Raw genomic sequence first — 26,944 nt, 5'->3', positions numbered from 1 at the left:
AATGTATGATTGTCCAAGAGCAAAGAAGTGTAGTAACTTTATAAAGCTATTTGAATTTTGGTATTTTATATGTGGGGACAATTTAAATTGTTGCCCACTTAGCGTGAAATACCAGCTAATTTTTCTGTGTAGAATCACAGAGTCTAACTTAAGTGGAAGGGAATGAGCTCTCTGGATGCCCAGGACCTTACAGGTAAAATGTTAATGTATAGATAAGAATCTTTCATCATAGCTATGTGCAGTGTGGACCGTGCACCAAAATGAAATATTTTCTTCTCACAAACATTGACATTTATGATCTATAAATGCAGGCCTTCCTTTTTAGAAACTTAAGTCCATTTTCACCTTCAATTATAAGCATTCCAGAGGGCATCTCATTAAGGCTTCTGAAAACAGCAAGCATCCCACAGATATGAGGAATAATGTCATTGTGCTAATTAAATGTAAGTGATTGGATATTTCAATCAATTAATTGGTAGGAACGTTGGCTGAAATTTTCTGTGCCAAAAGGAGATTTGCACTGCAGAAAGAGAGAAGTTCTTAATGGCCATTCAGTTTCTTCTCCAGGTAGTGATGCCAGTGAAGCGTTTTGTACCTTGCTGGGTCTAGCCGTGGTGCGGGTATTTGTTCGTGATGTTTTTTAGTACAGATCACTACCTCTCTTAAAGTCACTGGTGTGCTGCTTTCAGAGGTGCTTGAGTGGCTGTTGTCACTGTAACCTAGAAGTTGCAAGGCCCCAGCGAGGTATGAAACTTGCGTCCAGGATCGTTGGAAGGAGTCTTCCTTTGTCCTGAATTCTGGCATTTCCTGGTGATGCACCTTCAGCGCATAGACAGATGAAGCCGTTTTGTAGATTGTACTGCAGGGAGAAGAATTATCTTTTAACCACAAAGAGATAGATTTATGCATCAAGAGACATTTCGGTGCTTTATCCGCAAACATTGGATTTATATTACAGTGTTGCTGCTGAGTGCTCAAGGGTAGAGGTCAAACTATCATCTGACCCACTTCAGTGAAAATTTGTTGGTTTTGAAGATGTAGCCAAATTGTTTTGAACTTGACTTTGAGCATGCAGTCTTACTGTTCATGCTCCCAAATTAAGCAAAGGATAGTCAGTAAGTGCTAAATAATGTATTTAGTTTTGCAGTAGTGTTTCTGAGCTAGAGGAACTGGAATTACACTTGGGCAGCAGGCTAGTTTACTTCCAGCTTTAAATTGAAATCATATCAAGTAGAGCAACTGAATGCTGTTTTTGCAGTCTTTGCATTTTAAGTCTAATCAGTCAAGCCAGGGAATTACTCGAAGGTTCACAAGGGTATTGCACAATGAGGTTATTTTATGGTTTAACTCATAGACAGATAAGCCTGTGTCTTTACAGTTTTATTCTGTTAATTAGCCCTGTGTACTTTGCAAAAAAAAAGAATGTCTACTAAGAGTCTGATTCTGCAAGTTACTGATTATCCCCAGCTGTCACATGGAATTGTGGGTGCTGAGCACTCCAGGACATTGCAGGATTGAACCACGTTTCTTCTCCAGGGCTAGGTCATTGTCACACAGAAGGTGACAAAAACACAGCCTGCAAAACTGCAGTCATTTCCCTGGGGAAGACACTGTAGGTTATAGAGTTTGACAGACACTACTTACATGTTGGCCAGTTTCTGGTTTAAATACTAAAAGTGCTCTAAGAGACGTTTGGGCTACAAATGAGGTGATAATATTTAATCTCAGCTGGAAAGTTTCAAGAGAAAAAAATAAATTTAATACAATTTTATAACAGCGACCTCATTAAAGGACACAAAATATGTTGATTTGTGTAAAAATCCTGTGTGGGGCATGGGAAGATAATTGCTTTGGGGCTTACAGACTGCAGTGGTGTGAGGGGGGAATTTCCACCCAACGATTATTGAGGCTTGAGTGCTGTAAACTGTATCTGAACAATGACTATAATACATGGTAAGATTATTTCACTTTTTTTTCCTTGAAAATTGTTATCATTGTTAATTGTTAGAGTTTTCTGAGAGACATCAATAGTGTTATTCTCGTGTCTTCTAACTCCATTCATTACATTTGTCATTCTATTAAAAGAACTTCTCTGCTCTAATGATTATACATTTTTCTTTGAATTACAGCTGTTGTCTCTGTTTGATATATCTCCATGTACAACTGGTTTGCTGAAGTCGTCATTTCTTTCCACAAAGATAATATAATGATTTATTTCCCAGTTTTAGTTTTTTGTGCACAGCAATGAAATGTTCCTTTATTTTATTCCTTGCCTTCTTCTGGATGAGCGGTTAAGTTTGGGTCTTACCTTTTGAATGTTAACAATGTGCCCAGACTTAGTTGAAAATTTAAAGAATGACATTTCCTTTAATATTTTTTAAAGAATTCATTGGCATTTCTGTTGCTTTGAATAGACAAAGCTGGATATATTTAATTAAAAATATTTCATATGTGGAGGAGAATAGATAATTATTCTCAATGTCTGCTCCATTAAGATGTTTTTTTCTCTCTGTTATTGATCCAAAAGAAGTTTGGCAAATCAATCACAAATTTACAACTACATATCCTACACTAAAATTAAGGCCAGTTGAAATTTTTCCTCATTGAAATTTGAAATCTTTCCTTCCAACTCCAACTCTATAAAGCCAGGAGAAAGGCATCATTTGTAAATGGACAGCAGTGCCACCTGGAAAATAAATGGACAACCGTGGAAGCCAGCAGGGAAGCCAGACCAGAAAAGGGGGCAATTACATGGTTGTGCAGCCACTCTGAATAACGGCGTAATTATAAAGGCTTTGCAGAATATGTAAATCTATAACACTGCACATCTTGGGGCAGTGATAGCCAATTCCTGCTCTGGCTGAATCTGATGTTAAATTCCCATAGATTCCAGCATGACCACAATTAGGTCAATGCTGAGCTCTTTTGCAAAATCTACCCACCAAGGAATGAATAAAACCAGCATTTGTTTGTTCAGTATCATGATAGGAAAGGAACGGTTTTCAAACTGCAACATCCAGGCAAATATGGGTCTACATTTAGCTTCCCAAATTACCCATTAGAATGACTTCTTCATTTCCTGCCCAAACTGTGCACCAGTAATTCTCATCACACAAAAATCTGCATTTGTCTTATCTGTTGTGGGTAGGCTGTGATATTCCCCTGTTTGCCACATGAATATAACTGCTTTAGTATACACTGTTCTTTAAATGTTAGCAACCTTAAGAGTAATGCCTGCAGTTCTCTGCAATTGTCCATGTGCTAAAAGAGTTTTTGAGGATGGACAATAAAAAAGTTGTTGTTTATCATGTTTATCATCCTTTTCCTAATTTTGGGCCATGTTGTTAGCAATTCAGCGTGATGCATAAGCAATATCATCCTTTTCCTAATTTTGGGCCATGTTGTTAGCAATTCAGCGTGATGCATAAGCAATAAATACTATTCTGTGCCTCAGATCTAGACAGCTGGTTCCCCAGATTTTGGGCAGAACTGTTTTACAACCTGTTTGCTTGGCATACAGCAGTTCCCTGCTAAATTATTCACTTAGTTCTGTGGCCAACAAGACTGGATGCTTGTGACATGGCAAGTGAAATTCAATCACTACATCTGATGTAAACAAACTCTCAAGACTTGTCTCTTTCAGGAATAGCGCTTTTGATAACGTGATCATCTTCTCCCAGTCTGTCCTTAGCACTCCCAAGGGTGACATTAATAAAGTGAAGGCAAGATCCTCATCACTTAATGGTAGTGTGCTTCCTGCCCTTAGGCCAGTTTACATCAGATTGGGGTGAGAAGGAGTAGGAATGAGAAAAAGATAAGGCAGTTTGCTCACAGGAATCCACACCAGAAATCACTGAAGTAAAAGGGGTCTCTCCAGTAACCCTGGTGGGATTTGGGGCTCACAGGGATCCATTTCAACAGATGGTGGGGCAGAAGGACACAACACATTCATGCACATGAACATAATATTTTTTTAGTAAAATATGTCTTGTTTGGGGGAAATCACATAGGTTCTGGAGACTGATTTTGGATTTTTGAGTCCTCAGGTTGATGGCACTGGACACTAACCCTATCAGTTGCCCCAGTGTGGGAGATTGATTTATTTTTTCAGCTGTACAGAGGGAGGTTGAGGAATGGTGGAGTGTAAAAGACAGGCGTACTTCTGTTGCCCCTGACACAGGAAGGGAAGATTGTGTGTTTAAAAAATGGCAAAATGGTACTGTAAAATGTAAGCCTTGAGATTTAGATTTCCTGAAGTTCTAAATGTGGTGTGGAAGCCACAAATGTGCCACATTTGTTTACCACACAGCAAAAACTGATAGCACAAAGGAGACTGGATTTTTCTTTTCCCTTCTAATACTGGGGAAAAAAAGCATCATTTGTTTTAGTCCCTTCGCTTCTTCGGGAAAAGATTTAAGTGTCTTCAGTAGAAAAAATACAGAAAATTGTCACAGACAAACTCAAAACACCACTAGTGAAAAATAAGTACTTCTTCAAGCACATCATAACTGGCAATAGGAAGTGCTTAAAAGAAAAAAATAATTCTGCTTTAATTATAGGCGATATCTCATATCAGCATAACATTCCTAGATTGTCTCTTTTTTGGGCCCCTTGCCTTTATTTGCAGGAGAAATGAAAACTTGTCGCCATTTTCCTGAGCCTGCCTGTGACAATCCATATACTAGATCAGATGATGGAGGAGGGTTTGTAGGAAAGACTGCAGCTGGCAGATCTGTTCCCTTTAAAGGCGCTCCTTTGAGAACACGAGCTGGGCCGAAAGCGTGCACCCCTTGTTGCCATGCAACAGTCAGACAGAACCCCAGGTACCAGACACAGCTCATCCATCATTTCATGATTTTTCAATATCCTTTTCAAACGTGGCTACCAGAACTGCACGCAGTCTTGCAGTCTCTGCCTCAGCTGTGCTGTAAAATAACTTTCTTCCTCCTACTTATTAGTCCCACACGCATACATTTAAAGATCCTGTTAGCCTTTTATGCTACCACACCTCATCAATTTATCTCTTAGTTTCAGATTATGTCAATGTTGTCTGCCTCTGTTCATCATAATGCAACAAGGTCTCCTCATGTGAACATAACAGCAGATCAATCCTAACATTGGACTTATGTCTCTGCTAAGATAAATAAAGCTTTCGATGCAGGGAAAGCAGTTAACACGTGTCTGTGAATAAATGTCCACTGATCCAAATTCCGTCTGTTTCTAAGTGAGCATTTCCTATGGGAAGCTGTGTTCTTCATGCTGGATTCGGTGTGGTGTTGTATCTGGGACACAGTGCTAGGAATATGTTCTAGGGATATTTTGTTGCCAGATACAGTGGAGGCCAGATTTTAGCATCTTGATCTGTTTTCCTCTTATATCGGTAATTTGAGTGACTAATATTGAAAAGAACAAGTTCTTTCTTTATGTTGTTATAAACTGTGTAAAGATGTTCAGAGCATGTGATAAATGAGAGTTACACTTGACTGCATGTGAGAGAACATATCTGCTCTTGGGTCTCAAAATGCTGCCCATTTTTAGACTGCATTGTTAGTACGTGATGATTTTCAGTTCTTGGATGCAATACATTTCCATATATTTCCTTTCATATTCAATAGTGGGTGCTTATTTATGCAGTAAAATGCATAACAATATACAATATCAAGCTATAAAAGTGTATGCAGGACTACTGCTATAATTTCCTGTTGCGCGAATATACTTTTGTCTAGCTCTGTGCAAAAATGCAAAGCCTATGCCAAGCAAAAGGCTGTTGAAAGGATCATAGAGTCATAACCCATTTGGAAGATACAACCAGCAAGTTTAAGAACAAATGAAATTAAACTTTAACAGCACCCTAATTGCATGGCAGTAAAATTCAACTCTTATAATTCTGGTTGCATCATCTTAGAAATGCTTTAACTCTATGTTAAGCTGTAGAAGAAATCCATTAGAAGCATAACCTGAAAGGGACATGAGGAGGTCATCTTTCAGTTCCCTGCCCTAAGGCTACGCAGGCTGAAAAACTTCAAGCGATGTATTGTTTCAAAAATTGTATGTACATGCATGACTGCCAAGGGAAGAGTTAAGGTTATATACTATAAGTTTCCTACTTTCAGATGTCAAAATACATCTGGGTCAGTCACGCATAGTCATGTAAGTAAGAAAAGATGGAAACTGAGAGGAGTTATATTTTGAAAATAAATTGGAACTGGAAAACAATCCTAGAAAAAATGTGATAAATACTTATGAATCGATACTTGTCAACATGTTATTTGTGAACATTGTGATTTCATTATTCAGCCAGCCATGAATAAAACTCCATCTAAAGCTAGTGATTATTTTCCTGCACTTTCCATAATCAAAGACTGTTGAAATTAAACTAGTGCAGAGTTAATAATTTACGCTGGCTGTTTTAGCTATCACTTCTGTTCAGATCTGCACCTGTAGTGTCTAGGGAACACAAAGAGTAGTAGACTTGGAGCACCTGTAATTATGACTGCAAATTACTAAATTGACCTTGCCAGAAAAGAATGGAGCAAAAGTTCCCTTGTTAATTAATTTTCTCAAATTTTCTCAATACACTTTTGTAACTTGTGCGTATAGTTTGGAGGTAGACCAGATAAAGAAATGCAGGCACTTAAGATGTGCACTTAGGGTGGTAAATGATGGATAAAGTACTCTTAGCAATTTGGACATTGCATTTTTACATATACTAATCTGAGGAATACCACAATTATTAGGTGCTAATGTTTTAAGAAAATTGGCTAAAGTGTTCTCAAAATGTTAAAAAATGATGGCAATTAGAAAGGACTTACTTGCTCATTACAGTCTGCAAGTGAGGGTTCTGCTCCGGTGGCAAGGAACTTGTGGAATATTCTTGTTTGAGTTGGTTGATCTTGGAATAGAGCAATTGCCCTTACTTGCCACGGTCTTGCAGATCACAACGCAGGTTTGAAAGCAGCATCTGTGGATAATACCTGTACTTCTGTGGGAAGCTGCTACCCACAATCTTACAACATACCTGCAGCATGCATGCCTGCCAAAGGCAAGGGTAATCCATCAGTGCGTTGCCACCACTATTGATGTAGTCTGAGCTGCAGTTTGACTTGAAAGATGAAGAGGAAATTAAGCATAACAGAGTGATAATAGAATGATCAATGCTGCTTGCTGCAGACTTTGCATGTGCATTGAAAAGGAAGATATTTTGTCAATGCTAGCCACAGATGTGTAAATGAGGTGATAAGTCTTATCTGAAATACAAAGCTAAATAGAAGTGACTAGTATGGTAGAGTTAACATTGGCGCTTTACTAAGAAGGCAAGAAAAACAAGAAGGATGAAATGGTGTCCTAAACTCTCAAGAAAGCATAGATAGTTCTGGTGGTTGTCATGAAATTCCTTTTTTTTTCAGTATTTAAATCATGCTTCTGTTTTCTCTCATAAACATTGAGTGTAAAGAAGGAATTAGTGGAGAAGTCATTTTCCTCCAGCACTTGGGTAGCCTGGGTTGTGAAGCAGAAACCTGTTGTCATAAAAACTCTTTGTTGTTATTAAAAGACTGCTTTCAATGGCAATAAAGTCACCAGTCAGGGACAAAATTTTTCTCTTCAATGAAATATTCTATAGAAGGAGTCTTCATTCAACAGCGAAATTTGTGCTGAGTATCACGGGCCTCAGATTCATCGAATATGAAGCCTTTTGGTCACCAGAGTGTTCCTGAATATTTATCTGTAGAGGAATAAATTTGTGAGTGTCTCGCCTTAGGAATAGTCCACAGTAAATAGGATTGGTCCCTGTAGCAGGCGTATTTGCAAAATTCTGTTTGTGTAATGCCATTTTGAATTTTTTATCATGTTAATAGTTCCCATAAGGGAAAATGAGACTTCTGAATGTCTGGTTGCTTTTAGGATGTAGCATTTATTATTTATTCTACATGCCGTTATTGACGGTTGTTGCTAAAGAGATATCCTCATCCTCATGGGTTTCAGTGCTTTTATAGAATGTCAAGTTCTCAGGAAATCATTAAGGAAATCATTAGGGATCTTCTATTTCCTGTCCTTCCATGCATGTAAGAGTTTCAGGGTCACCCCAACTATGTTTTTTTCAGCATTCTGACTTGGGGCAAGGACTAAGGGCTGGATTTCCACACCCTGGCCTTTTTTCACAGCCATTGAGGTCCTTATTCACAGCATCCTAATCCACTCTGAAATGTTCTTAGCTACTTTCCTCAATAATATTAGATGATGAACCAGGTAATGGGATTGCCATATCCCAATCATATGCTTTAAAACCTATTGCAGGGTCAAAATTTCATTATTTTAATCTTCCATTGACCACTATATGAACTCTTTCAATTCGCTGTGGCTTTTCTACAAGATTATATTACCTAGCAGTGGCTTGTATGAAATCTTTTTTTAATATCCTCAAACAGTCAATAGCTTTTTAGTACAAGATTTTGTTCTAAAATTCCTTTTCCATGTAGTAAACTTGTATTTCTTGGCATTACTGTCCATTCGAATGCCATGTCATTTGCCTTTGTTTTTCATGTAATGTTAAGCTCAGGTTAAACCCGTTCACTTGTCAGTTGCCACTTAGCTTTAAATCTGTGTAGATACATTCTCACCTCTGCCTTGGTGAGGCCGCACCTGGAGTACTGTGTCCAGTTCTGGGCTCCCCGGTTCAAGAAGGACAGGGAACTGCTGGAGAGGGTGCAGCAAAGGGCTACCAAGATGATTAGGGGACTCGAACACCTCTCTTGTGAAGAAAGACTGAGGGATTTGGGTCTCTTCAGTCTGGAAAAAAGACAGCTGAGGGGGGACCTTATCGACATTTATAAATACTTAAATGGTGGGTGTCAGGAGGATGGGGCCAGGCTCTTCTCAGTGGTGCCCGGGGACAGGACAAGGGGTAACGGGCACAAACTTGAGCATAGGAAGTTCCACCTAAACATGAGGAGGAACTTCTTTGCTGTGAGGGTGGCAGAGCCCTGGCAGAGGCTGCCCAGAGAGGTGGTGGAGTCTCTGTCTCTGGAGACATTCCAAACCCGCCTGGACGCATTCCTGTGCCACCTGCTCTAGGTGACCCTGCTCTGGCAGGGGGGTTGGACTAGATGATCTCCAGAGGTCCCTTCCAACCCTATCATTCTATGATTCTATAGAACTTTTAATTAGTTGAATAGATATTCATAGCGAATCATAGCAGTCTTCTAATCCAGAATGACTGTAGCAGTCTGACCACCACCCGGGCAATTCTAGTTATGGTTTAGATGATGATAGTCATGGCATCATTGTTGGTGCTCTGAAATTGGTGATCTTTATCAAAACAGGAAGTTTTGAAGGAAGCAGAGAATCGAATTGATATTTGGTTAATCATTCGAATATGGAGGCCAATCGCCAGTTTCAGAGATCATTTGAGTTTTAAAAGCCTTGGATGAGTAGGAACTTTTCAGAGAGATTGTGCTTTTCCTAAACTTTTGGTCTTCCTTACAGGACATTCCAGTTGAGCCAATGCTAGTGCAGAGCAACATCTCTTGTCATGATCAGCATAATCTTGTTGATCTTGCCCACACCAGGTGATGTCTTCTGGTAAGTTCTAAGTGCAGCTAGAAATGAGACTCCCTGCCAGACTCCCTCCCAGAGTTCATCTTCTCTCCCACAATGATCATGCCAGTGTGCCCCTGCCTTGCATCAACTGAGATATTCAATCTCTTGTGTTTGTGAAGGATGCGGGCTCCATACCCCTAATTTTTAGCATAACTTCCCCTCTTGAAGCACTGATGGTAGGTAATAAAAATCTTGCAGAGCTGCTCTAACAGTCTCATATCTTAGAAATGAGCAAGAAATCAAGTACAGCAGGAATCACACTAGGTAGATGACATGCTTTAACTGAGCTGAATCCTTGAGGAATTAGTCTGGTGATTATGGGAAGACTACAGCTGAGTGTCTTTTTAAATCAGGTAATTTGAAATTAACTCTCTTTTCCTTATCTGGTTGCTACAGTCCATTGTTCTGAATTTATGGCTCAGGTTGTTATCTGATGTTTAAAACATAGCATTTCCCAGAGTGCGTCCTGATGAGTTTAATGTAATTTCAGACCCTTTCATTCTTGAATGCTACAATTGCAATCAGATTAGGAAGCACGGTGGTTAAAATGAGTTTCCATTGCTAAAAAAGATACTGGTAGATAATTCAGAACTTCTCAAAAGAGAAAAAATATTAAAAGACTAGAAGGCTGAAAGTAATGCATACTGAGAGACTTCCTGTTGTCCAGAGTAAGCATGAACTCCAGCTTCTTCAAGCTGCAGTTCCCTTTGCTTTCCGATAATGTGCCAGAAGTAACATGAATATCTCCCAGATGAAGTGTTGCTTGATAAAATGGATCATAGAAAAGAAATGCAGTGAGAGTTTGCCACTAGTTTGTTCTACTCTGTGCAACTCACCCTGCCTGCCAGGCAAACAGGCAGCAGAGCTATTATCATTCAAATAGCAATGAGATGTGTGATTTAGGTTTTTCAGGTCTCTGCCTTTTATACTCTCATAATAGAAATCATTAGGGATCCACTGAAATGTTTCGTTTTTCATCTTAAATTTAGATGGCTGATGACATTAAGCACTGTTACGGGTCATGATTACTGCCAAGCAGAGTCCTGTTCTGGCTGAGTGAGTATGCATTAACGCAAATAGCTAGATTATTATCCGTCATGGCTGTTGAATAAGGCCAAGTTTTTGTAGCAACAGGGTGGGTATAACAGTATCCAAGAGAAGTGTCTGCCTCTTGCGTCTGAGGATGAATTCAGGATCAAGTCTTCATGCTTTTGCTTGGGTAAACCAAAAGTGTTTGAGCTAATTCAGCCTTTCCAAATTGTACTTTACTGCTTCTGCGTGCTGACTGAGGCCAACTCCTATTTATGCACTGGAGCAGAGTTATTCCCTATGTACCTCAGAAAAGGAAACGGAGAGGCAGCCATCTCTGGAGCTAGACAGTGATGAGGTTACAATGAAATTACACTCCCAACTGCAAACATAGAGAATTATCACATATGATTAAGTGTTTTTCTCTTCCGTCACACAGTTTACGTCCAATCTGTCATGGCAGTCTTGCTTTGGAATTTGAGTGAATCTCAGCCTTTGACTTCCATCCTCACCAGATAGGTTTTTAGCTTGACAGCCAAAAATCAGGTAGCTTACAACATAATTTCACTGTCTTAAGTTCCAAACACAAGGCTTTACAAATTGCACTTTCATTATGTGAAATAAAGCAATTTTTATCCATTGACAGTAGATACAGTGCTTCAGTGCACACTGGATTGATGTATTTGATAGCTTGAAACTAGCTGACTTCAAAACGTACAAGTGCTTGTCCTGATGCATGGTCCTTGTGTCTTTAAGCACTAGCCTGCTCATCTTCCAGAATCACGTAGGTCGCTTTTAAATTCTGAGTTTAGCCATTTTAATCTGAAATGAAATGCACGGGTAGAAGAAGTTAATTTGTTTGTCTTGCTGGTAAACCTTAGGCTTCTGTTGTTATAAGACTGCTTATCAGAAATAATAAATTCATGCACTTTTTTCTTCTGAAACACTGGCAAGCTATAATTATATTATGATTTATTTTACAACCTCAAGACCAGAACCTGAAATATTTACTCAGGCAAAATTAGAAATCAAGGAGAGTAATCAATCATTCACAACTAGGGAACTGCAATTCTTTCTATGTCCGTTTAGTAGACTGAGTACAGAATAAGCCTGTTGTTAGGACCTCTGACAAATGCAAAGAATAGAAGTCAAGTTTCTTGATTTCTGATGCCGTTTCACTCTGAGCCTTATTAATGCACCTGACCCTGAATAACAGCCGTAAACAGTAGTTCAGCCTTTCTACTACCAAGGATACAAGGTATTAGTGGAAATGGTGATAATTTGGGACCCCAATTACCTAGCTAAATGGGAGCACTGGACCAGGCATCCTCCAACTTTACTGTTTCTTTCCATGTGGATATGGCATATTAGTGGGATTTCTCTCACTGGCCAGATCTACTCCAAATGCTACCAGTTGTGTAAGATTGCGTTTGGTTTTTGGGAGAGGGATGCGTTACTGGGTTTTGCCCATGATATTTTCCTCTTCTCCAGGCTATGCTAAGCATTCTTGATGGATAGCTGTCCTACTGTGTGTTTTAAGATCCCAACCAATCACTACAACCTTGGATATAAATAGAAAAACTTCTTATGGCATTTAACTGTATGGAGATACAAAAATAAATTACAAATCAGCAATGTGTTCAGGGTAAAAAACTGCCTACCAAGGAACTGCTAATGTATGGGGAAACAGGCTCATTGGGGGCAGAGCAATTAGTATGTCTCTGGAGATACTTTAAGAATTATCCCTATTTTCAAGCCTGAATCTTCAGGTAACTGTAAATCAGTATGTAGAAAATTATTTTTCATTTCTTGTTTATGTTTAGTAAAAAGATCATAAAAGTCTCCAGATTCTGCTTTCTTTTCATTTCCATCTGTCTCAGGAAAACTAAGAATTGTCAGTATAATGCTAATGTAATACGCAAAATGTAATGTGTAACACACATGACATTAATAGTCAATTTTGCAGCTTCTTTCTTCAATTTAGCCTAGAATAATAAAATACGATGGAATCGTCGACAACCAAAATAATTATTCAATGGAAATTTAAGTAACTGAGCAGGCAGGTAGCCGTACCCGAACTGCAGAATGAGGTCAGCTGCTGAGATATGTCATCACTGTTTAGTAATTTCGATAGGTGCTTCGGGTTCATTTTGTAGCCTGTTAAAAATGAGACATCATTGTGTCATCTTTCTTGTCCCTTAGAAATGAACTGCACAGAGGCAGTCTTACACAGTTCATTTAAGAAATTATTAGCTGAATCTGTTAGAGGTTGGTTTTATTTATTTCAGTAGAGTTATGCTGCTTTACATCAGCTGAGGATATGATAGTTATTTCCTTGGATCTCCCACAAATCATTACAAATACAGTATTTTGGGAATACATACCTGTGAATGGGAATAAAATTTTCCGACTGTGTGATTTTTGAGGTATGTTGTGTGTGGAAGGACTCTAGGTTCTGCCTGTCAAATATATGCAGGTGTGTTTTGGCCAAAACCCCCTGGAAATGATGCTGTTCGTATCTTTGGTTTCAAAGTAGAACATTCACTGAAATTAGAATGATGCTTGTAAAATTGATCAGATCTTCTGCTTTCTGATTTTGGGTCTGTTAGGAAATTTATTTTCCAGTGGGGAAAAAAAAACCAACTCAGCCATTATATTCAGGCTACAGGAGCTATTAATCCTCCAAAATGGCTGTTTGCAAACAGTAATATCTGGTAAGTTCTTCCTTACAGCTTTTTTCAGCTGACCTGCACAGAATACGGGTATAGATGCGCTCATCCCTTACGCTTTTACAGATGCTGCTCTGGCAAGCGTCAGTGCAGCAGTGGCCATCAAAAGAGGAAAATTTGCCAGATCTGCCTGCCAGTATGAGCTAAATCCTCTCACTGTGGATCTCGTGTAGTTCGTCCTTGCCTCTCTCTCTCTAAGATCATTAGGGAGCCATAGAAGAGCGGATAACTAGCCGTGAGTGACTTGCAGCAGATGTTAAATATTGTAATGCTGGTAGCAGTTAATTTTTTGCTGTGAGATCTGAAACTCTAGCAACTATTTTCATTACTGAATTACTGGTTATTCTAATTATAAGGGATTGGATAGAGAAACTTGTGGGAACAGAACAAGCTAGTAAGTGAATATATGATCTGATTAATAAACATTCCATACTAGCCCTTAGCCTGGAGTATCCTGAGTTTAAAGCTAGCTCGTCCTCTCACTTGTTTGTGCAATGATGCTTAACACACGGGCCTCGGTGAACCTATGAATCAGTAAGAGGCCTCCCATGTGTTCACTGAACGCTGATTTGGTTCATGTTTCCTGAGACAGGTACAAGGCAGCATTAAGTCAGGTACCATAAGTTGGGTAGGTAGGAGACGGAGAGCAAAACAAAAGTCCCAGTCTTGCTGCTGCCAATTCCTTAGCAGATCACTGCATCCATGTCAGAACTTCCTTGGAGGCAAAAAGTGCCCTCTACCAACTGCTGGGTCCAGACCTTGCCACGGGAAAGATCTGACCCTGGAGCAGATGAGCAGGAACTTCCTAGGTGACCTTTCCAGCTGTCTGGGAGTCACTCCCACTGAGGTGCCTTTGATCCCAAGGAGGGGCATGAACCGATGCATCACTGTTAAGATAACTAATTTTAGCGGCTTCATCTGTTTAATTGGGACTCTCAGCAGAACATGACTGCAGAGGGAGCCTGGAGGAAATTAAGAGATCACTCGAGTGTGAATTGCAAATGTTTTAAAGCTTCACTCTCCCCTGGATGAATCCTCCCAGGAGCTGCCATTCCTGGCCAGTCTCCTGCACTTGGATGGGAGGTTTCTTCCAGTGTAGGAGAATATTTAATAGAAGTATACACAAGATCTACTTAATATGTAGTGTTTCTCTGTCATACAGCACGATACTAAGTATTTTCCAAAGCTACTGAAGATAGTTGAACATTTCAAAGGCAATTTTAGACCATTTTCATAATTTTCTGCATGAGTGCTAAACTCCCAGATTTTTTGTTGATAGCTGTCAAAGTTCTCTTAAATATTAAAAATCTCTTTAAAATGTCCAGATACTAAGCCACCTTTGAAAATCTTAAGTATTGTGTAGGGGACATATCAGTTGCGCTGTTTGTGTCTTGTGTTACCAAGAACTGTATCTATTGTTGTTATCTTTTACCTGTTTATCAGAGTCCTGAATGCCACTGATACTTCCAGTGGAGAACTTGGTGACAGGGGCTACTGAAAATGTAATACTTAAATATACAACGAAAACCTAATGTAGAATTGTATTACGAAGTTGCTCTAAATTCACTGTCTTTCTCATATCAAAAATTAACATTATTTAAATATCACACTAAATGAAAATTTATCTGTTCTGTTGTTCTTTTGAAGAATGTGACATTGGTGCCCAGTCAAGAACTGGATATAACCTTTTCCAAGAACATGTCGTTAGTACATTGTTTCTACATTTAGAAACAGAGTGCCTGGAATATAGCCTGGAATAATTTGATTTCAGGTTTTGCATTATATAGCCTGAAATAATTTGTTTTCAGGTGTTGCATCCCAAACTTGGATTGTTATTCTCCTTTAAAATAATTAAAGGTTGGTAGCAGGCGCAGTTATGCGAGAGTGACAATATCCTTTGTGGTAAAGGATTTTTGGTAGAACACAATGCGTCAAACTGATCTCATTCTCTTACAAGATGATCCTACAGCTGATAAGTCAGTGACAAGAACCTGAAATATGCTTTATACTGTGCATTCGAGTTAAAATAAATGTTGAATTTGCCATCAGTTTTCTTTAAAATATGCATAAACACTTTTCACAGCATTTTGTTTGTCAGTGGTTTGCTGAATACCTCGTCAAACTTTGCGGCAGCCTGATGTGTCAGCCTTTCCCAGTTGTGCCGAACTGACCATCAGTGCAACAAAAGAGAAGAGAGTTGCCTGATTTATAGAAAAAATTAATTATTGTTAGTGCTAAGCTGTGAAAAAAATGAACAGCACTGGTGCTTCCTGATCCCTAATATTCTGTACTACACCGTTGTTGGAGGCTGCATTCCTCTGGGAGAGGTGGATGTTAAGAAAAACTTTGTCTATGAGACAGCAAGTGGGAAGCCAGCTTTTGAGAACCTGCAAGCTGTGAATTCTTTTTCCTGAGAAAGAAACAAAGGATTTTGTCCTACTTTTCTAGAGATTAGCTTTTGTTTAATCTTCCAATCTTCTGGCATACAGAATCACTGACTACTCTAATAACAACATACTAGTTAATCCTCATGAAACATGTAGTGATAATTCAGCCTAAGAAACAATTCATGTTTTACTGCTGCCAGCTAAAAGCTTATGTGAAAATTTCTGCTGTTACAGAAAAAAAAAAAAAGAAATGTAATTTTTTTTTCTTTAAGTGGACTCTCTAATCACAGTATTCTCAGCTATTTCAGGCAGCCTCATCATAGATGGTCAGTTCTTACCGGGTTTCATTTTATATTCTCCTAGAGCAGACCAAAGGTTCCACCCTTCCACTTTGTCAGTAAACAAGTAAGAAAAGAAAACCTGTTAATTACAGGTGGTGTTTATGCCTAAAGATCTGATCAAGCTTCACATAAATCAGCAATTTTGATTATCTTGGAAAGAAAAATAGCTGTTTGGTAAAAAAGAAAAAAATAATCTATAAATAGGAAAAATCTGCAAAATGTCATTAAGGTTTTTTGTGGATATGAGGAAGAAGTATTTTTTTGAAAAAAGGACAGTTTGAGACAAAAATATTATATAAACAATGTATCTTAAAGACATTTCAGCAGTATTATGCTAGTTCAAAAGATATATATTCCTAATCTGCCACTTTTTGCTTATTTTCTGCATAAAAAAGTCTTCCTAAAACTCCAGATTCCACAGCAGCAATCATACAAGCTGGCAAAAAGATAACTTTAAGTAAATTTAAAAACTATCATCAGCCCGACAGCAAAATGTCTGCTCAGGCTGAGATGTTCGCTTTCAGCTGCTCTTCGTGGACCTGCTGTGCTGCTTCGTGCTTAGTGTGTGAAACTTGAACAGCTGAGGGGCTTTTTCAGTTCATTAATATGGAAGGAGAAGAGAAGCAGAGAACTGGGTCAGGATTGAGCTTTGAAACTTTAAGTCAGTCAAGTCAGGTGTCAGCGTCAGTTATCAGCTGGAATTTGTGAAAATCTTGTGTGCCGCTCTCCCAGGATTTGAATCTTCACACCTTGTCAATAACATAATTAATGATTTTGCACTGTTCCTGAAGTGGGGAACATCTCCCTGTTAAATAGTACTATTGAACATGCTGCTTCTACTGTTCATCTTCCTGCGTATTTACTGCTGTCATGCGGGAGGGGAAATGGTCACTTTTTTAGTGGTGGGAACATGCCACACAAAATACAGGCTTGCCAGAACCCCACAGACAAGTCAGTAGTACAGTGAAAATCAGCGAGACCTAGTGGTGACAAGCTTTAGGACCACATGTAAACCACATTTCAAAATGTGTTTTTATGGCAGTGAGACAGCTCTCCTACATTGTACGTGTTCCAGCCCAGTTCCCTCTGCATGGACTTGCCTTCTTAGCCTTGTCCACTGTGCTTCATTTTTCTCTTCTTAATTTGCCTCCTTCAGATCTTCCCACTGACTCACTAGCACATCCTTCTCAGACATTTTAAAAATAGATGGCTGAAAATAAGAACATTACATAAAAATATGGAACCACTAAGACACGTGGAAAACGTTCGTAATAAATCACTTTCCCTCCTTTACCTTTTGCAAGGTGCCTTTCCTTTTATTTTTGGGAACTCTTGAGCAGACATCTAAATTCTCCCTACAGATAATACACTCAGTATGCAATGTTGCTGGACCGACAGACAATTGGCGATGGGTAACCCTGGGTCAGACTTTGATTCGATCATTTCAGTGGCTTGATGTGAAGGAAACGTGTATAGGCCAGACGGGATGATCAAAGTCATGGTTTTGGGCTTCCAGCTCAATGGAACCACATTTGTAGGTGGCATCAATATGACATGGTACAGTAATAATCACTGTTTTCAAGAATAATTGTTTTAAGAATTTTATGCTGTACTTCTAATAGCATTGGATATCACTACTCAGTGTAAAAGAAAAGTCAAAAATATAGCAATTACAGGTTAAATAAATTTAATGTAATATACAAACATGGTAAAGGAATTCAAATCTTTTAAACATGGCATTTAATCTTTTGCCAATATAAAGACGTGAGTTCATTTTCAATATTCCCTATTTTCCTATTGCTCTTACATTACTCACTTGAATTCTCTTTTGGTTTTGCTGTTCAATTTTTTAATCTGGCTTACTTGTGTTTAATTTCAACAGAGATTTACCTGCAGAGAAAAGGCTGAGGTCTAAAGATCAATTCATTTTGTTATGTTTTCTTCCCACCCACCTTTTCAAGTTTCAGAGGGATAAGGAGTAATTGGTTTGCCTTTCTGTGTGCTTGCACACATTGTATTTGCATTTGTAAATGACAAAATACTAGCTTGTTTTTTAATACTTCTGTAATTTGGTCCACTCGCTCTGATACATTAAAAAAAGAAGTAATTTGTTTCACCAGGAGCTCCCAGGTAGCTTTTGAGCTATTAGTTGGAGCTTCTATTCTGGAAAGGTGCACATCAGTAACCAACTCCATTTACTACTTGCAGTGTGAATCGGCTGGGAAGGAGGACTGGTCCTGAGACATCTCCGTGATGGATGCCTCTGAACTGTGAAAGCAGCTAGTATGAAGTCTGTGACAAAACCCACTGTCTTTTTTTAATAGGGGCAAAAAAGCTGAAAGTGAATTTCTCAGAGAGCGCATAACACAGCATTCCTTTGCTGCACGATGCCCTGGGAAGCTTATTCTGTCATTTTTCCTCTCTAAGGATATTATCTTCCACATAAAGATACGTGCTTGGATGAGTGCCAGCTACAGCTTTTCCCTTTCTCTTTTCCCGTTTGGTCACTTGCAGGACTTTACAAAGAGATGTAGAGCCACAGGAAGTGAAGAAACATCTCTCTGTTAATTAATCAGGCTGGGGGATGAGGGCCAGCTGGGGATCATTATAAATTGCTAGAAACAGCAGCAGTTTAGGCCTTATGGAAAAGCCTTATGGTCAGCCAGAAGGAAAGGTATCTTCTTTTCTGTAGAGAATTCAGGCTGGAAGAAATAAGGGGAGGGGTGCGTGTGCATGTTTCTCTATCAGTCTTTAAACTTTGAACTAGTTTCTCACGCATTACTTATTGGTTGTAGGGTTTCATGTATCCCTTCTGAGTGCTGGAGGAAAACATTACACGTAATTTCTCTATACGGCATCTCTGCTGACATAAACTGAGGGGTTTAATTAAGTTTGGGCTTGAATGTATTGAAGGTAGAGGAAAAGCAAGCTTGAAGTCCAGTATGCTGAGATCTGCCAATACCTTTATCTCTGTAGCAGACCAGAACTCATGTTCCTTCAAAGCCTATTTATAACACTTCTTTTTAGTAGGAGCCCTGGGCTGAGTAATTTGCCTGATGCCACTCGGGTGGTAGTGTGACTAGCTGCTGTATTCTGGGGTTAAATCATGCTTTTGGCAATGAGGTGTTCCCCTGAACCGTGTCACTCTATCTACTCTAAGCTAACCCCCTACATGTACAGTTAAGGCAAACACCAGAGGCAGCTGGTTTTCTTTGGGTTGCTTGTAATATATGGAATAATCATATCTGACTCTGAATACTCATGCTGACTCTTTAATTCCTTTTTTTCTTCCCTTAACACTAGAATACTTTCCTGCCCTCTGGGTAAACCTGAATAAAACTTAATGTCAATTTGCAGTCTTCTTGCCTTTATGCTAAGCTAGCCAAGATATTTTACTGTTAATGTCACAGCTCTCAGAACCTCAAGGCAATGCAGCACCTGTAGAGTCTCAAGCCTAGTGAATGATGTCTATAGTTAGGAATGACTGCAATGGTCTGCTGAGCTTAGAAATGTGTTCAGCATTACATGAATGTCTGTTATTTTCTCATGCAAAGTGTCTTGAAGATTTGTTGTAGCTGACACTGCTTCTGCTGGGGACAGTGCAGACCAAGGCTCGGTTAAAAGGAGATTACAGAAGGGGATACGTGAAGACAAAAGCATGGCAAAGATCCCTAGGGGATTCTGGGCAGGTGGTGTAAATCTGAGTATTTAGAACACAAAAGGATGGGATTAGTAACTGAGGAAGAAACTAGAAGAGCTCATGTTGTATTTGTTACAGTGGGCAGAAAGTCCTTCGAGTCAACTGGAAATTACTGTAGTAAGGAGATTAGTCTGCAGAAGGAATCTGACAGCTTTTGAGTTGCACGAGATGCACGCATGAAAGCAGGGGAGGGATAAGAAGGGCACTGAGGAGGAGTATGCAGCAGCTAAAGGCAGCCATAAGAGTCACTGCTGTGTGCGTTTCATAATGAAAACCTTTCAGCAAGGCTTCTAGAGAGGCTAGAGTGGTATCTTCAGTGTCTGTGTCCATGGGTGAACTGCTTGTATATGTCCTGGAGCAATCGTCTGTTGGGCAGCAGTGCAGGAAGAAGGAAGGAATACCCCATGCTTAGTTTTCCCCTAGGGAGGAAGAGAAGCCTGGCTGCAAGAAGGAGGGAGGTCTTGCACTGACGTTGGTTTGAATGAAGAAGCTGTGGTAGCCCTGTTTGTTATCTGTTATCATGACTCACCTCAGAGGCAGGATGCATTGGAGAGTACAGTTGGTAACCATAAAAAGCTGACAGCCACAAACAGCATTGTGGTGATGTGTCTAATGTATAGAGATACAGAGTAATTTTTTATACAATAGAAAATAAAGTAACATGGGTATAGATTATAAATTCCATCCTCCCAGAAGAGCTTCTAGCTCTATCAGGAGAGGACCCATCCACCTGAGCACTGAGTCAGGTGCTCCTTTACCTTGCTAAGTAGTGCAGGTGCCACTAGATGGGTGTCAGACAGAAGGCGTGAGGACCTCTGGGAGCGTGTCCACCGCAGATCAGGCTTCGATGCAGGGCCTTTACGAAGTGGATTTGGAGATGGGGAGAGACTTCATCATGCTGAATTGTGTTTTTGTACTGCAAGTTGTCATTGTTAATTATAAACAAACTGATGCTTTGGCTTGGAAAGCATAACTCAGGGGCAGGTTGCTCATGGTCTGCTATGGGGTTTCATAGGCTGGAGGCATCTCTATGAGCTGCCAGTGTTAGTGTGTCAGGTTAAATGAACTCTGATTTGGTAGTTCATATGTTTAGAAGACAGAAGGTCCCAGACAGAGAGAGCTGAATCACTGGAGAAATTTCCTTTTTTCAACTTAGTGTTACAATTTGTATAACGGCATTAGAAGTGTATCTTAAAGCTGCCTTGTGATACTACAAAGTGTTTGTCTCAGAAGGCAGCAACAAAATGGAGAAGATGTTAAATAAGAAGGGGACCAGCACAGTGACTTACTGTGAGGGTCCTGTTTGGCCCCTAGTCTTGGGCTCGAATCTGGCTGGAACAGAGCTGGAATGCAGCCCCTGAAGAGTGAACACATCATCCCTCCATGTGTGCTTCGCTTCCTTGATGGACTGGAACAGTGGGAGAAAATCCTGAATGCTGCTGTCTTAATATTGGCTCAGCACCAAATCGGTGTTCCTGCAGATTCAGTTACACTCATCTGGACGTTTGGTGCATATGTTGATAAGATTCTTCTTGAATAATTTCTTCATTCAGTAAAAGTACACCAAGTGACTGGGTTGGGAGGGAGGCCAATGCATTGTTACAAAGATACACTTCACTCCTCAGATGTGCAATTGCGGGTCACAGCTGGGGAGATGTTAGCTTAAAAACGGTCTGCCATGGCAGAGCATATTTACTGATTCTCCTAAAGCCTAGGAATAAAAATTGGATTGCCCCTGTGCAGCACAAAAGGCATGAACAGAAAGAAAGAGGAAACTGTATCTGTTGCAACCAGCGAGCTGTGGAAATTGGAGTCAATTCTTATGGTCAAACCCCCAGGTTTCCCATGGAAACCTCTATTAGTACTTGTTCCTCTAGACGTGCTTCCCTGCTATCTTATAAGACCCAGTCATGCAAGTTTCCCATGCGTAATTTTTGGCAGGGTTAAGCTCTGAGTGCAGTCTTCAGCTTAGAAGACACTTGACTTACCCACCACATCTTGGAAGAGGAAAACTTCTAAAACTAATATAAGCTTGATTATTCAACAGAAAAGCGGTTAGGAGAAATGAGTGCTATTGCTGTCTTGTTATGTTTAGGGTGCTCCAAGACATTTTGGCTGGTGGTTCTTGCTCTCTGAATAAAATGAGAGAATCACATAAATATTGGCAGTCTTCAGTGCTGCTTTTTAGCCAGAGTTGAGCAAGCAAGCAGCTATGGCTGTGCCAGCTTTTCTCTCACATGGGCATGCCCTTAAGGAGCAGGTTCAGCACCTCCTTGTAGTTATATTGGAGTATATTCTGTCCCATGCACAGAAACACAGCAGTTGTCTAATAGTGGTTTACAGGTTGGGACGTTCCCTGCTATTAGAGACCCTTTGGTAGCCCCTCTTCTCTGTTGGAAACAGAATGAATCAAGAATCACATCCCTGTTCTTCCAGTTTCCCACCCAGAATCAGCCATGCTGGAAATCTTTGAAGGTCTTATGAAACTCCCTCTCTTTTGGAAATGAAGGTGTTTGGGAGCGTTTGCTGTAGCCGTTTCAGAGAGTGTGTGGTCAGTGTTTTTTAGGAAGATCAACATGTGTGTAAAACTACAGCATGCGGTGGTAGGAGTGTAGATAAGGATGGAAATACAAAGGCTTGTGTTTGTGTCCGGGTTTGCAGTTCTTGTCAACAGGTTGCGGGGATCACAGTCCAACAAAATTTGTGAAGCCTGAAGCATTGATCAGAGTTGGTGGTAAAAGGAGGTTGATCTCTTCAGCTTTCTGATGAAGACTTTTTTTACATTTTAGAATCACTGGATGAAGGAAGAGAATGACAGTGGACATATTACAGCAATGTAGAAGTGCTTACAGCCTTATTCTCAAATGTGGTAAGTTGGATTAAGTCTATGGATTTTAAGAGTGATACTGATTTATACCACATCTAGGCTGCTTTTCTTTTCTATTTTTTGGGTTTTTTTTGGTATCCCAAGCTGAACCACAGAAGCAGGCAGCATGAAACGCAGAGGTCTTTTCTAAAACCAGTCAGAATCTGTATTACTTCAATGAAATAAAGTATAGTCAAGTATAAAATTTAACTACCTTATCGTAATATTTAGTTGCACTACTTAGAGTTTGCAGTATACTGGGTGATTCAGATTCTCTAGACTTTCACAAAGCCAGAGGCACTTAGCAGCTCACAGGAATTATCTGACAACCTGCAAAAATGGGCCTTTAATTTGCTGTTATTTCAACAAACAGTGATTAAGGACCAGCAAACATACTATTTTGTGCTGCTGACATATTTTGCGCTTTTGGGAGAAAATGTGAAATAGATTTATCTTTTGTTCTGTGTGAGGTTGCCTCCGATGTTCTTGCTCTTGAAATGTATTTCTGTGATTTTTTTTTTTTAATGCCACTTGCGTGATAACTCTGAGGAATGGATCATTGGTTACAGTTTTATTGAGAAATGCAAAATTCTGTAGACAAAATGCAGTTTTAAATTCTGTTAGAACGCTTCACAAGCTCTGAATGGCATAACTCTATTTGACCTTCAGTTTCCCTTAGGTATCTTTGTATCAGTATGAAATTAGTTTAATTTGTTTAAGCATGCACACTTACACCTTAATGAGCTGACAGAATTATCTTTATCGACTCTGGAAAGGACTGTACTAAATCCTACTGACTGCAAGCACCATTAAGGTATGAACCTATGTCTCAGAGTTGGAACTACAGATAGAGCTGGTTTCAACCTCTATGATTTCACTCTCTCTTTCCTAAAAATACCCTGTAAAAACATAGTAATTGTGCTGTATAAGTCTATTCATGGACCTTTGCGGAACTGCGTAATAATTTTTTTCTTTAATCATGAGTAGCTCATAGCTTTTTTGTCTCTGAAGCTTTGAAATTTCCCGGAGTTTCTTGTCTTTGAGCTGATATGATTTTTGTGAAGTTCTCATGTAAAAATCTTTCAGAGGTAGAACAGCTTTAACTAATTTGGTGCGGAACTAGGCAGTTAGGAAAGCTTCAGGATAGCAAGGTGAAAATAAAACATCAGGGTAACAAAAACTTACATAATTTGGAGAAGTAGATCCTCAAGACACAAAGTTTTACGATTGTTCTGGTGAGGATATTTCAAGAACAGTGATTTGCAAGTGAAATCTTAATTAGAAAATTTTAACAGGTATTTTCTTAAAAGACAGTGTAATACACTTCAAGGACAGTACAAGACCTGTTGATTGAAGGACATAAAGCGCTTCCTTTGTTTTATTAGTATGCACTGTTCACGTGTGCAATCCAGTTATCTTTAGTATTTGTCACACTGTACCTTTAAGGTTATGAATCTTAGTAAGAAAAATCTTTAACGAGATGGCTTTTTATATAGGAAATGAGCAATTTCTGATGTGAGGTTCCAAAGTGGTCAGGTGAAAACAAAAGAAACTGTGAAAATAGGAATGTACTTGGTCCGTGTCCTGTCTGTGTGGGAGGTGATGTGGACTTGGATGGGAGTTAAAGGCAAACGGGGGAACATCGGCAAATGGTCATGCTGTTTGTCTGAAATCAAGTGAAACATCATTGGATTATCACAGAGGCATTGTGAGGGCTTCTTTGCCTTTCATGGTCAATATAAATTGTACCTTATCTGCTTTAACTTTAAGCAGAAGAAAAACTCTGTATCGCTCCATTTGTTCTTACTGGGAATAGTCACATTTTCTTGAAAGCTGATGAAAAGAAATTATTTTGAAGAAGCCGAGATAAAACCTGTTGACTCGTAGTTAGTGTCTGACTGACTAATATTTGGCTGAATGCTAGAACTAGCAAGTGGGAAATTTGGGAAGATATTATGACTTTATTATATGCATGTATGGAGTTCTATGCGAATACATTAAGTCCTAAAGGTTTTTTTAAACAAAATTGTCAGGTATGAAGCAGTAGACCTTCTCATTTCAGATTTAAAATTTGAAGTGTTGTTTCAGGGTGATTAAGTTTTATTACTTACTTATGGGACTCACTAGTGGTGATATAACACACTATAACTTTCAGTCCTTCTCGTTTAGAAATATGCATGATTTTTACAGCTGGTGTAGTTATGGCAGGAATCAAATATGGAAATAATGGAATTCGAGTTGGATTTTTATCCCTCTTGCTGAATCTACTGTAATATTCTGCTAAGGTGCTCCTTAAACGCTTGGTGCTGGTGATCCAAGCCTGCAATTTTTACATGAGTTTTTTCCTTGGTACTATTCTGAATAGAGACCTCTCTTACAGTGAACTAGTTTTGGGACAGATTATTTTCAACTCTAAGTGACCTCATAGTGATCAGATGCTGGCATAAGGAAACTACTGGAACACTAAGCTTTGGGGAAAACAAGTTTTAGAGAACTAGCTTCTATTGGAAGTAAAATGGCAAAGGCAGGAGCACAGGGGGAAGGGAAGCACCTTAGTTCCTTCACTTCATCGTCTTTTCTTTGTATCATTTTAGTCATCCAGGGGAAAAAAAAAACCAAACCAATTAGAATAACCTACAGCATTAGGTTTTGTCTTAATATTGTAAATTTTCTCAAACTAGTCGGGGAGGTCTGCAGACCTTGAGCTGAATGGTGACATCCTGTAAGGAGAGAGGGAGTAATCAGCGCAGTCTCTGTGCTTTGCCTGCTGGGAAAATCCAGTTTAATAGCCCATGTCAGAGGCCAGCAGAGAATCCAGTGCATATTGAGTACCTGATATATTCCCAACCTTGTCCTGTTTTTTAGGGGTTTGCCAGGTATTGCGGCATGGCTAGGACTGGAGGAAGTGGGGAAAGCCCCATTTAGCTTGGATAAGCTGTTGCTACAGAAGCAAAATAGTTCACAGGAAGGAATTTAATACTTTCAGTAAAATGTCCTAGAATACCTAGCATTTTACCATGCAGTAATCAGATTCCATTTAGGAAACCTGAGTATTATATCAACCTTTTGTCAGGTTTAACTTTAACATGTGGCTAATAAATTATTACTCGCAGAAGTAAAAACTTTCTAACACTTCTTCAGGGAACGTGCTGTACTTTTCATTTCCTTGATCTTTTAGGTTTTCATCATTCTTTATCGATTACTGCAATGCATTAAAATAATCTTCTGAAAAAAAAAAAGGGGGAAAATATCTTTCATTAGAAATAAAATCAGAGGGGGCATGCTGAGTGTAATTTATATCAGCAGATATATACTTAATTGTTCAAAATAACTGCAGAATACTTGCTGGGTATGTTTGAAATAAAAATGTTGACCAATAAAAGTTTTAAGGAGTTCTTCTATAATTTATGCATAGGAAAAAAAAAGTGAACAGGATATTCACTTAGTGAATTCTTTTGCAATTTACCCCTAAAATAATGTACTAGTCCCCCCAATGAATTTATATGACTTAAATAATAAACTGCGTAACTTTAATTATATTATGAATGCTAGTGACTGGATGCAAACTTCAGATTTCCAAAGACAGGTGAAAAGCAAATTTCAGGAGATCTAACAGTAGGTTGAAATAATAAAATACTAAACCTATGAAGCTAATGAGAGTTCATTACTGAAATAATAATGTGTCCATTTTATGTAATGCTTCTCTACCAGCGGACCTAATGAAAGTCAACGAGGAGAAACAGCTGGAGAATAGCCAGCAGGTACGAGGGCTACAGTGAGACTTTGAAACAATCTGCAGAATCCCTGAAAGAATGAGATTTAGGTCAAAGCAGAGGTCTTAGCCCCTCAATACTATTTCAACATCATAGAAAATTTGCATTTAGGCTGTGATCAAAACCCATTCACTGTGTTTTGGTTCCAAGTCACACCAGTAATTGGAGTGGTCCTGTATTGCATTTCTGTGTGATTCTGTCACTTTGTCTGGTGTCCCTAGCTGGTTTGCAGAGTCAGGATGTCTATCAACTTCCCCAAACAAAATGGGGGGGAGTTTTGTGGGTCCCTTCATTATACAATAAAGTTGTTGCTATATCAGAGTAGCAATTAGAAGCTTAAAAAGAGATGTAATGCATTGGTGAGGGCTGAACAACATGGTTTCCCCTGGATAATGGGTGCTGTTCCTCTGATGATTCTAGGCTTTAGATTCAGGAAAGGGCTTTGAACTAAGAGAAGCTGAATGCCAGGCACCTAAACTGCTCTTTTAATTAAGTCTGGTTACCAAATGATATGATCTTGGC

At 39.2% G+C, this 26,944-nt stretch overlaps 1 long non-coding RNA gene across 4 annotated transcripts in view; it reads left to right on the top strand.

The window, feature by feature from the left end:
• Positions 1–26,944, top strand: part of LOC141741774 (uncharacterized) — a 95,864-nt gene that overhangs the window by 6,220 nt on the left and 62,700 nt on the right. For 2 of the 4 annotated variants that reach the window (XR_012586458.1, XR_012586456.1), the window contains exon 2: positions 22,573–22,652. This is a non-coding gene — a long non-coding RNA (uncharacterized LOC141741774). Of the gene's footprint in view, positions 1–18,732; positions 18,758–22,572; positions 22,653–26,944 lie in introns of those variants that run through there. The other 2 variants (XR_012586455.1, XR_012586457.1) reach the window with 2 other exon arrangements.

The sequence above is a fragment of the Larus michahellis genome, chromosome 4, assembly GCF_964199755.1.
Source record: "Larus michahellis chromosome 4, bLarMic1.1, whole genome shotgun sequence".
NCBI classification, from domain to species: Eukaryota; Metazoa; Chordata; class Aves; order Charadriiformes; family Laridae; genus Larus; species Larus michahellis.
Note: the sequence above shows the minus strand (reverse complement) of the source record. Positions and strands in the feature narration are given on the sequence as shown.